General features: G+C 38.9%; 1 protein-coding gene across 1 annotated transcript in view; it reads left to right on the top strand.

Annotated features, from left to right (window-relative positions):
• The first annotated feature begins 8,311 nt into the window (after positions 1-8,311).
• The window catches only part of DCN (decorin), a 50,880-nt gene continuing 46,457 nt past the window's right edge, over positions 8,312-12,734 (top strand). The window contains exon 1 of the mRNA XM_018560242.1: positions 8,312-8,523. The gene's annotated coding sequence lies outside the window, so the exon portion shown is untranslated. The remainder of the gene's footprint in view (positions 8,524-12,734) is intronic.

Genomic DNA, 12,734 nt, shown 5'->3' with positions numbered 1-12,734 from the left:
TTCTGTCCTAAAGCTTCCGTTCCCTTCCATGTCTTTTCCAAAAGTTCCAGTTGATAATCAATCTCTGACATTCTGCAGCAAGTGATGATGCAAGGCAGTTACTTCTAACATCTTCTTCATGTCATAAGTGTGGAAGAAAAAAACAATGTTCCAATTCACAGTTTGCACACAGTACAGTATATACGGTTTGTCTCTCCCAAAACTCAATATTTTATGAACAGCTGATACTTATCTAGTGTTCTTGTAAATCTAATCCACCTGCAGATGAACACAGAGTTGGAATATAAAGTTCAACAGCTTCCATATTTCTTCTAGAGCAAGCTGTTTTATTTAGTAAATTGCAAGGTTATGGCATTGAGAGAGATCTTGATTTCCCAAAGATGAGCTGCATGCGCTCATGTCAAACAAACAATTCCATTGACAATTTCTTCTCAAGTCAGATGAATGATATGAAGGTATTGTAAGAAGTCGGGGGCTACTGCTTACTTCCTTTTGGCAGCTAATTATCTTACCTTTTATTTCCATTGCTGGCATTTCATCCTCAGGGACATCAATATGCTACCCCACCTGCATGCCTACATAGAAAAAGCAGTTTATGAATGTTCAACCTTTGTTACTGTCATGACAAATTGTCACATTTCAATTCTGACCAGTACTTCAGAAATAAAAGGTCTCTTCTGCTGTCTACCAGGTTGTGATTCTAGCCTGTGTCCTAGATTTTGATGTGATTCAGTCTGCCATCTTCCCTGACTTTTTCCTCTGTTCTCTATCTGCCTGAATACTGTATACCCTTACCTCAACTGGTTTTAAATTGTACTACTTGCTTGTCAATATTATACTTGGCTCAATACCCACCTACATGCTAGTAGCCAGCACTGGGATATACCTAAGGGGCACAATTTAGGAGCATAAAAAAACTGCTTGCTTGGGAAAATGATGACTGCTTAACATACCTTAGAATGAATACCTTAAGAAGGTGTGGGACCATCTCCTATGAGTAAGTATGACTGGTAAAAAAGATAAATGTAAATATTATAACAAAAGCATCTGCCTTTGTAAGGTCAAAAGGGACTTTCCCTCATTTGAGACTTAAACTGTCAGCTTTGGGATTTTTGTTTTTCTTTCTAACAAAGATAGAATTCAGAAAAAGGACTTGATGACCTTGTGTCTTATTTCAACATCGTTATTAAAACATGAGACATGCCTTGAAACAAAAGCAGAATACACCCTGTTCCCTGGAGTTTACAAATTAAAAAGAAAATTTGAACTAAGTAAAACAAACCAACAAAGTTAAAATATAATGCTATATTTCTGGACCCCTGGTGAGACCCCCCCTGCTTTTCCCGCATTGTGCATTCAGACCCCTTCACTTTTTTCAATGTTGCAGCCTGATACTAGTTTTTGAAATGTTTTTCTCATTAATCTACACTCAGTACCCCATAATGACAGAGTGAAAACAGAATTTTAGAAATGTCTGGGAATTTATTAGAAAGAAAAAACTGAAATATCACATGTACACAAGTATTCAGACTCTTTACTCAGTACTTTGTAGAAGCACCTTTGGCAGCAATTAAATCCTCAAGTCTTTTTGGGTATGATGTGACAAGCTTCGCACACCTGGATTGGGGGATTTTCTGCCATTCTTCTTTGCAAATCGCAAATCCTCTCAAGCTCAGTCAGGTTGGATGGGGATCGAATGTGGACAGCTATTTTCAGGTCTCTCTAGAGATGTTCAGTAGGGTTCAAGTCAGGTCTCTGTCTGGGCCACTCTAGGACATTCACAGAGTTGTCCCTAAGCCACTCCTGTGTTGTCTTGGATGTGTGCTTAGGATTGTTGTCATGTTGGAAGGTGAACCTTTGGCCCAGTCTGAGGTCCTGAGAGCTGTGGAACAGGTTTTCATTTAGGATATCTCTTTACTTTGTTCCATTCACCTTTCCCTCAACCCTGACCAGTCTCCCAGTCCCTACTGCTGAAAAACACCCCCACAGCATGATGTTGCCACCACTATGCTTCACTGTTTGGGTGGTATTGGGCAGGCAATGAGTGGTGCCTGGTTTTCTCCAGACATTATGTTTAGAATTGAGGCCAAACAGTCCAATCTTAGTTTCATCAGACCAGAGAATATTGTTCCTTACAGTCTGAGAGTCCTTCAGGTGCTTTTTGCAAACTCAAAGCGGGCTTTCATATGTTTTGCACTGAGGAGAGGCTTCTGTCAATTTATTTACCACAGGTGGACTCCAATCAAGGTGTAAAAACATCTCAGCAACGATCAAGAGAAATGGGAGGCACCTGAGCTAAATTTCAAGGGTCTGAATACTTATGCCAATGTGATATTTCAGATTTTCCTTTTTCATACATTTGCAAACATTTCTCAAATTCTGTTTTCACTTTGTCATTATGGGGCACTGAGTGTAGATTAATTAGAAAAAAAAGAATGTAACCAACAGTATTAACATGCTGCAACATAACAAAATTTAAAAAAGTGAAGGGGATCTGAATATGTTCCGGATGTACTGTATAAATATGTATTTGTATATATATATATATATATATATATACATATATATATGTATATATATGTATATATATATGCATTTTTGTGCTGGAGTGCGCCAGTACTGTGGCACCTCCCGGAAGAACTGGTCCTGTACTGGATGCTGATAATGTTGGCACTGCAGTATCATTGCTGCTCACACTGCAACACGAGGGAGGACTTTCTAGGCTTCTCTTCAGCTTTGATTGCTTGACCCAGCCGAGTGGAGGCCTTCCCCCCACAATGCACCGCCACTGTACCTGAGGTCTGGCGTGTGGAGTGAGGAGGGGAGAGCTCTGTACTGGAGATGGTTGTACACTGGCCTGTGTGTTAACAACTCCTGAGCCCGGCGCCCTGTGTGAAAGGCACTGTTAAACCATGTGAAATAAGTACTGCTGAGCCCTGCACAACACGCACTCATGATTCTTGCTTTCTATGCAATAAACACTCCTAGACCCTGTGTCCTGTGAAATATGTAATAAAGAGTTTAATTTTTAAAACAAAAATATGGTGCTTCATGTTGTACGTGTTTGTTAGATTCTCATTTGTAACACAGTATGTAAAGCATATTGTGTGAGTGCAAAGACTATGGAATATGTGTGCTGTGTATACTGAAAGTGGACTCAGATTTCATATAACCATGCTCTGTTATGACTCTCCCACTGTTAGTACTACACCATACTGTATAGGAGATTTGAAACAAGATCCTTGGATATACTACAGTATGTATTTCATATAATTGTGTATGCTAACCATGAAAGTGTCTCTGGGGAAACGTATCATATTTCAGTTTAGACATATGTGAAGGAACTAAAAGTGACAGTAGGCTACAGCTGACTTTAATAATGAGATAATCTTGAAGATCCATGAACATACTTTCAGAACACAGAAATTGAGAATAATGAAAGGAAAGGAATCTTGTGTAAATTGTTAGGAAAAATGTAATTTATAACGAGACTTGGAAATGTAAGACAACTATAAGCATTTTGTAATGTGAAGGTAAGATCGATGATTTGAAAACATTTTTGGAGTAAAAAAGATAACCCTGCTATTATATAGCTTTAAAAAAAATAGAGAAAAGTAACCAAAATCTAGCTGAAGAGCGCTAAAAATATATCAAAAGTGATGACAGCGTTCTGCTCTTTTTTTTAATGTTTATACAACAGGTTAAAGGATACAGAAAACATGTCTTGACATGTGACATTTTTAAAAAGGCACAAACATGAATACCTGGCCCCAGACACTTACTGGCATAATTTGCAAGAAAACGGCATACTCCATGGTGCCCTTTGGGCCCCCACAACCCAAGGTGATCTGCAGGTGCTCAGCATCAAATTTGGTAAAAGAGGAAATCTGCCTACTGCAGGGGACCTGGTTTCAAAGGCTTCCAAGACACAATGTTGCACCTGATTTTCTAGTAAGTTATGCTTCTGCTGTGTTAACAGATTTACTTTATGGAGTAAGTTATAATGGAATTGAAGTAGGGCTGGTAATGATTAAAAATTTTGTGTTCGATTAATCGAAATTTTTTTAAATCGATGAATTGATTAATTTCCATTAATTATAATGCACATACAGATCCAACTACATTGGCCTATACACATAAAGCACAGCAACGAAGTAATACAATTTACTAGGATCACACTAATCCAGCATGTTATTAATCTCACGTGGGGCAACTCAGAATAATAGTTCATTGTCTGCAGTGCCGTCCGTCCGTTTTTTTACTACGGGCGGACGGCAAGAGGTTAAAAAAAAATTAATCGATCTAAAAATTTTTAATCAATCAAAAAGATTAACGATTAATCGAGAAATTAATCGTTAATTTGCACAGCCCTAAATTGAAGTAAGGATAATTGAATTTAATTAGGTTAAGGTATGTTTAATAGAATATTTCACTTACTCTTTGTGAAACTGCCTGCTAAATATTACTACCACAAAGTAATTTTCATATTTCACAACAGCTGCTAGATATCGAATATGCTCAAGTGGAGATTAGTAAAATGTTAACAATCATACAGTTCGAGGTAGTTGCAGTCCAATCCTAATCTATCTGATACAATTTGCTCATCGTGCTAAAAGAAAAACAAATGTATTCAAGAAATGTTAAGGGCCAGTTCATACTAGCCCATCTGCTAAAATGCTGTGTTTTAGTGGTCGGGCTAGGATATTGTGGTAGATAAGCAGTGTGCCTTGTATTGCTGTCACTGTTTATGTTTCTTTTTTTTTTTTTACTTTATGTGGCATGTACATTATGTACACTCTATTCAGGTCCCTGCACAACAGCACCGTGTGCTGTTCTGCTGTGTGGCAACCTGCGGTGGCATACAGTGTGCTGCAAAAATGCAGCATGTTTCCATACTGCAATGCCTATCACACCCATATTGAGGTGTGAACAGGGCACCTAGCGGTGACCTCCGTTGATCCGATGAGGTAAAATGCAGGTCACCGCTATATGTGTGTGAATGGGCCCTTAATTACACAAACATCTAATCAGATTAAATGCATTCCAGGTGCATCAAAACAAAAGGTGTTCAAAGCCTTCCAGTTTGTTTTCTTTAGAAAGCAGCCATAGCCTGAGTAGAAAAGCCTGTCCTCTTCCAGGTGTGACAGTTTGCTCTCCAAAATCATCCTGTGTCACTGTCAAGGATGTTCATGTTTCAGCTGAGCCTCTGTAGGATGAGTCTGCTGTTTTGCGCCTGGGTCCCACACTTGATTCCTGTTCATCTGTATTCTGTACAACCACTTCAGAAATACCCAGACATATGCCCTAGGTCTTTAGCAGCCCAGGTGTTTAGATGCTTATTCTATTCATTCCCCCACTCTGATGTAAGAGGAAGCAGAGTGCCAAGCCCTCTGCTTCCTCTTACATCAGAGGAAGGGGAGAATAAAGTGAGTAATGAATGCAGTCATCCATGCATTATCAACTAGTGTTAAAAGAAGCTGCAGCAGCAGCAACATAAGTAACATTTTTATCCCTTTCACCCTCTCCTGTATGTGTTAGGTACAATCTATCTCTACTCTGATGTATGTACTAACCCTTCCATCTCCCATGTCCTGCACATCTGTACATTAACTGGCATGTTTCTTCATTTCCAAAAAATTGCGGTAAAAAATCAGATCACCTTGGAATGTTGACTTTCCCATAAGGGGTGATTTCAGGGATTTTCACACTGTCCTGACATTTTTATTTGCTATGATTTATAAACAAAAGTAAAAGAAACAGGCTTTTTAAAACTTTTTAACTTTATATTGTAAACATTTTTTTAAAAATTGGTTGTTAAATACCACATAAAGAAAGCTGTATTTGTCCCCATAAAATTATATAAAATTAATTTTGTTACAGTGTTGCATGCAGGAGGAATTCTCAGCCAAACTTGCGCAGAGCTGAAAACTGAAAATCGGCCTGGTAATGAAGGAGGTGCAACATGCTGATACAGAAGTGGTTAAATACTGTAGTTCGGGCTTTCAAGCTAGTATGCTTTTTAGCATTATCTGTTTAAAGGTGCCCATACACTGTACGATTCTCGTACGAGAATCGCGGGAAATCCCGCGATCGTACGAGAATCGTACAGTGTATGGAAGGCGTGCGACCGTTTCTACTGCACGGTCGCACGTCTTCCATCGAACAAGCAGGCTGGAAAAGACTAAGGTCTTGCGATGGTTGTAAAGTGTATGGCCACCTTAAGAAGAAGCTAGTGGATTACTTACCTGTCCATGCTCTGCATTCTGCGCTTGCCTACCTCTGACAGCAACAAAGGAACTGAAGTTAGGTGCAGGGATGAGCTTTCAAACACCTGGTCAGAAGCGTGACACACCCTGGATCTGTGGGTGGGATGCCGGAATTTTCCTAAAATCCCAGGACAATCCTGTGGAATCCATGAGTGTTGGGGGGAATGTCCAAGTGTAACCAAGGGCTGCAAAATGGGAGTTGTCTGCAGCAAACTCTATCATCCCTTGTGGGGTGCTCTGGTATATACCAGGTGGTTCCCTAGACCCTGCACCTTGGCCCTTTTTAGAGCTTACATTCGTCTGGAGACATAGATGAACCACTACCACCATGACACCAACATACTGCAGAAAAGGACCCTTGCTCCCTGTGTGGAAGCAATATGCGCTCTGCAGAACTAAGTTAGAGCAAAGCTCATGCACTCTGCTGATTGGAGAACCCTGACTCAGTGGGGCTGTGTTGGGCTTCTGTAGAGTGACCCCTGCTTCCACACATAGAGCAAGGGTCTTTCAATACAGAATGTTGGCAGGGTACAGGCTTTTTTACTCAGCCTGTGGCTGCTTTCTAATTAAAATAAAACAAAATATAAAACTTTGCATACCTTTTATTTTGAAGTGCTAAAAATATAATCCCCTTTCCTTAAAAAAATGTTGCTCCAATCTCCCTTCTGCACTGGCTACATGATCTGTCTAAAGGGAATGATCACTCAGTCTGAACTCTGAGTCTCCCCTTCACCAGAGTTTACATGACCAAGAATATAGGCCTTCAAACATCTGTGCAGCACTAAAGGGAACCTGGAGAAGTATTTTCACCAGAAAGGTAAGTATTTCAGCCTTCTCATTATTTTTATTTATCTATATTTGCAACACATAAAATAAATAACTTTTTCTTAATATTTAAATATACTTCAGCTCTGCATCAAAGCTTACCTTATCAAACCTTAGAAATTGGGTGATAAAAGTTAAAATGAGTATACCGGCTTTCTGTAACAAGTACACTATAAGCAATATTTCTTGAAAATGACCTTTAACCATTTCAAAGGAGAAGCAGACTGGAAAACTGCACTACATGTCGGTAGTGTTTTATGCTGTATAAATAGTTCTTCAGTTTTGTATTAAAAGAAAAATCAATAAGAGAATTACATGGCTTAGAATAGTAAGCCTATATCTTTCTATAAATACAGACGTGATTGCAGTTGCACCTGGTCTTAGCCTTGGGGCAGGCATGGTGGTACATGTCAAGTCTCCGAACTTTATGCATATTTGTTCCCTATAGGTACATGCTTAGCTTGCTTCCAAGATTCAAATTATAGTGGATAAAAAAGCAGTAGCTTTTCATGCATTTAAGACACATATACAGAGACACCCACACACTTTAATTACTCTTCACGTTCACTATTCTATGAATTATATTTTACATATGCAATCAAATTGTAGTTCTTTGAACACGTGGAAATACATTGCAGCTACACATTTGTCCTGGGAAAAGAAATGCTGGGCCCAATAGCTCATCTAAATCATATAAAAGAGACAGTCTTTTATATGTTCCATTCATTTATAACTGTGGAGCAGGTCATATGCTTCCAATTTGGATTATGTATTAATTGCTAAATTATTCTTGCTAGCAATGTTAGAGTCTCATAAAATGTGTGTTTACACTCATGAAATATACATACACTTACAATACTTGTATAATTCCCTGGAGGATGTGGGATAAAAAGGAAACAGAGAATAAAACACACTACAGCAGTGAAGTTTATTTAAAGTACTTCCTGATATTTTTTTTCTTTAACTTGCTGACTGACCTAGGTCAACAACTGTTATTTAACATGTAGAAAGCGTGGTAAAAATGTACTGTGCCAGACACCTTTTTTTTTAGTCTGGTATACGATAAGTTTGGTTAAAAAAAAAAAATCCTAAAGTAAAAGTTACAGGAGGCAAACAAATAGCACTTAAAAGTACAATGCAGATAAGTAAGAAAAGTAAAAGAAAAGGCTGATAAAATCCTGGCTTAAGACGTTGGAGACATTACCATATGATCTAATGTGGGTGTCAGCCTGGATTGTGTTCATTGAAGGAAACTGTATTCTCTAACAGTGCTTGGGAATAGGAGCAGGAGGGTTTTCACCAAGTGACAGTCGCTCAGCACTGGGTCTACCCCCTCCTCCTCTGCACACCTGTAAGATCCTTTTGTCTGGACTGAATATTTAAATTACATCTCTACTTTGGAAGTTCTTCTTGCAAATCCCAGGATTACAAGGTATGATTTATATGAAATCTGCACTTTGGATATTACTGACAAAACTTTATTCTGTTTTAACTGCAAAAGATAAGCATCATAGTTAACTCTCAGCTGTTGTTTTAAAAGTTCTAACAGTTTTTCAAGTTCAGACATGTGGTGGATGCTAATAACATGCATTTTCCTTAATTATTATTAGTGTTGCTTTGTTAGGTTGTACAATTTGAAGCATAGACTGTGTGCTATAGATCAGTTTGCAGACATGTCAGAATGAATGTAAAGCATTCTGCTGTCTTATAGACACGTGGAAGAATATTCCAGTCATTGCTATGATTTAGTGCAGTTAAACATTGTCCAACGCTGACATACAAGAGCTATATTTCTTTGTTAATGTCCTGTATAATATCATCCAGACTAGTTAACATAGCACATTACACACTAGACTTTCAGTATTGTAAGCTACAGTAGTGTGCTTAAATGTAATTGTCAGTTGTATGTAACTTAATTGTTTAAATACAATACATTTAGCTAATGAGAAGGGTAATTTTGCTTGGCTGTGGTTTGTTGGTATGTTGTTATTTGATTTGTTGAACTAATGTATCAGAATTAATTACACAAACAACATACTCTGGTGCATTTTTCCCATTTAATGTTTTTGTGCATTTGAAATGTTGACATAGTGTTAAAAAGTTTCTTTCAGAATGAAAGTTAAAGTGTGTGAGTTACAGTCTATCTTCTATTTACTTAACTATACCTTAAAATTGTCATGAGTGTTCAGAAAAATGAATGATATTATCTTGTTTTACTATTTCCTGTAAAATGACATGTAGCATTACCACATTGTGGACTACTCATTTCCCTTGCCCTGGAACTATGTTTGCACATAGGATGTGCTACTGAAATATCAAGTAAGTATTTAACAGGAATCATCCCGCCCCTTTAACCATGTTTTAGGACCATTCAGCCATTTTACTCTTAAAATGTGTATATATGCACATATCACAAACTTCAATACAGTCAGTTTTTTTGCTTTGTTTTGCTTATATGTAGCTATATTTATATTAGATACTTGAACTATTTACATGCCTTTTAAAAGGGATCTGTATAAACTCATTATAAAATTAAGACTTTATTCAATTCCATAAATGCTTACAAAAAAATCCAATAACTCTATTGGTGATACGTTAAATGTTTATATACTTTTCTCTAATTTTATAGTAGATGTGTTTGATGACTTTATATCTAAAGGAAATTCAGCACTTAGTTGTGCACTAAAGCTTCAAGCAATCTTAAAAAGAATGAGGTTTACATTTTATCTGGAAAATGTTATTGTTGAAAATTCCAAGTTATTTTCCAGAGATTTGGCAAGTTAGACCTATTCAGCTTATCCAGCGCTTTTATACTAAAACTTTCCATAACCCAATCATACTATTTTAAAACATGTGTGTCATAGCTTTTAAATGAACAGCAGACGTTAGGCCTCAGAAAGCGGTATTTAGTTATTTCTTTTTAAAGACATCACATATGTTTATTATAAGACACATCAAAATAAAATAAAAAAAATTATATATGATGATACTCCTGGGAGAAAATGTAGAATATTGTTACTATGTAGATATGCAAATTTTGTTTCGTGCCGAATGCAAATTTGGACATTCAGATGCATCTGAATTTCCGAATAAAACAACGGATGCAAGCAAATCCGAATTTTGCGGTAACGAAAATTTGGATGCATCCGAATGTCCGAATGCAATTCGTACAGTTGTTATTGGCTAAACAAAAACAGTGCGCACTCCCCCCTAATCCATACCAAGCCTTTTAGGTCTGGTTGGGATTTTAAGGGTGGACTCCATGCAAAAACAAAATAAATTAAAAAAGCGTGGGGGCCCCCCTAATATCTCTTACCAGACACTTCATCTAAGCAGTGGCCCGGCAGAGCTGAAAAGGGGGAGGGCGAGCGCGTGCCCCCTCCCTGCACCATACCAGGCCATTTGTCCTCAACATGGGGTAGGGTCCCTATGTTAGTGAGGACAAGGGCCTCTTCCCCAAAACCCTGGCCCGGTAGCTGTGGGGGTCTGCAGGCAGGGGGGCCAATAGAAATCTGCGTGCCCCTTTGATAAAGGGGCACCCAGAAGCTGCCCCCCACATGAATCAGTAATGGGTAGTTTTTACCCCTACTTATTCACTGAGTAAACAGAAATAGTAAAAAAAAAACACTACACAATTTTTTACAAATTCTTTATTAAAAACAAACAAAAGTACCACTATGTCAATCCAGTGTCGATCACGTCGTCCAGGCATGTAAGTCGTCCCAATCCTGGAATCCCGACGTCCACCAACCCAACGAATAAGAAAAATACCCGCTGCTCGCCGCACAATGGAATGTTTACATTTGGCCGTGGTTGATAAAAAAACAAAGCCTGCTATTAGCTATTTCAAAATTAAATATCCAATAGCAGACTGGCTATTGCACTTGCCCACTACCTTCTGTCAATTCGCAGAGGAGGACCTGAGTGAGAACTTTCTCTCTCAGGTGCGCCCTTTGCCGATTGACAGCAGGCAGTGGGTGGCAGCAATAGCCAGCCTGCTATTGGCTATTTCAAATTTCAATAGGCAGTAGCAGTCTGGCTATTGCTCTGCCCACTGCCTTCTGTCAATCAGCAGAGGAGCAGACCTCAGAGAGAACTTTCTTTCTGAGGCCCACTCCTCTGCGGGAGCAATATTCAATAGCCATCCTACTATTGGCTATTTAAAATTGCAATAGCAGGATGGCTATTGCTTCACCCACTGCCTTCTGTCAATCAGCAAAAGTGCAAACCTGAGGGAGAACTTTGTCTTTCAGGTTCGCCACTCTGCTGAGAAAGTTCTCTCTCAGGTTGATCCTCTACTGATTGCCAGAAGACAGTGGGTGGAGCAATAGCCAGCCTGCTACTGGCTATTGAAAATTTCAATAGCAGGATGGCTATTGCTCCTGCAGAGGAGCTGACCACCTGAGAGAGAAAGTTCAGGCTTTGTTTATTTATTGCTGCCACCCACTGCCTGCTGTCAAACCGTGGAGGAGTGGACCAAAGAGAGAAAGTTATTTCTCAGGCGTAATGCTCTGCTGATTGACAGCTGGCAGTGGGCAGTTGCAATTGCCAGCCTGCTATTGGCTATTTCAAATTTCAATAGCATGGTGGCTATTGCTCCTGCAGAGGAGCTGACTAACCGAGAGAGAAAATTCAGGCTTTGTTTATTTATCATATTTTTTTTTTGTCGGGCCAGCGGGCATTGAGATTCCAGGATAAGGATGATTTACATCGCTGGATGAATTTACATTATTGGACTTTTTTTAGTTTTTGCCTTTAATAGATGATTTGTTAAAAAAAAAAAAATGTGTAGCATTCGTATTTACTCTTTCTGTTTACTTAGTGAATGAGTAGGGGTAACAACTACCCCTTACTCATTCACTTAGGGGGGTGGCATCTGGGTGCCCCCTTTATTAAAGTGGGCACCAAGATTCCTATAAGCCCCCCTGCCTGCAGATCCCCACGACCACAGGGCCAGGGTTATATGGAAGAGGCCCTTGTCCTGATCAACATGGGACCCTACCCCATGTTGAGGGCAAGTGGCCTGGTATGATGCAGGGAGGGAGGGTCACAGGATCACCCCCCACCCCTTTCCTGCTGTGCCGGGCCACTGCTCGGATCAACGGTCTAGTAAGGGATGTCTGAAATGAAAAAATTAAAATTGTTCGTACAGAATCGTGGATGGATATGAATATCACAAAAATTAAACAAAACAAAATTCGAATTGACCCTAAGCGAAACTAATTTTTTGCCAGCTTACATGTCTATTACTATGTTTTGACAGTTTTCTCAAGTCAGATTATTATATTTTGCTGAATTTACGGGTCTTCCTGTTTTGTTTCAGCTATTTTGCCTGATTTACAGCTTACTGGCGTTGCTAGGTAACATACCTTCTTAAACATAGACAGCTTAGTGTTTGAAGCTTGCCATAGGCATGTGAATACATTTTGATCACTGATTGTTCACAGGAAAGGAAGTGGTAATAGTGCTTCCTGTTTATGCTGTTTATTTAAGATTTGAAACTAGTACTCATACATGTTGGCTGCTTTCAATAGATTCCATATGATCATCCTCCTGGAACTGTCATCTCTCTCTCTCTCTCTCTCTCTCTCTCTCTCTCTCTCTCTCTCTCTCTCTCTCTCTCTCTCTCTTTTTTTTTTTTAT

This window comes from Nanorana parkeri, unplaced genomic scaffold (genome assembly GCF_000935625.1).
Source record: "Nanorana parkeri isolate BGI_ZX_2015 unplaced genomic scaffold, ASM93562v1 scaffold442, whole genome shotgun sequence".
Classification (NCBI taxonomy): Eukaryota; Metazoa; Chordata; class Amphibia; order Anura; family Dicroglossidae; genus Nanorana; species Nanorana parkeri.
The sequence above is the reverse complement of the archived record's forward strand: the minus strand, read 5'-3'. Positions and strand labels throughout refer to the sequence as shown.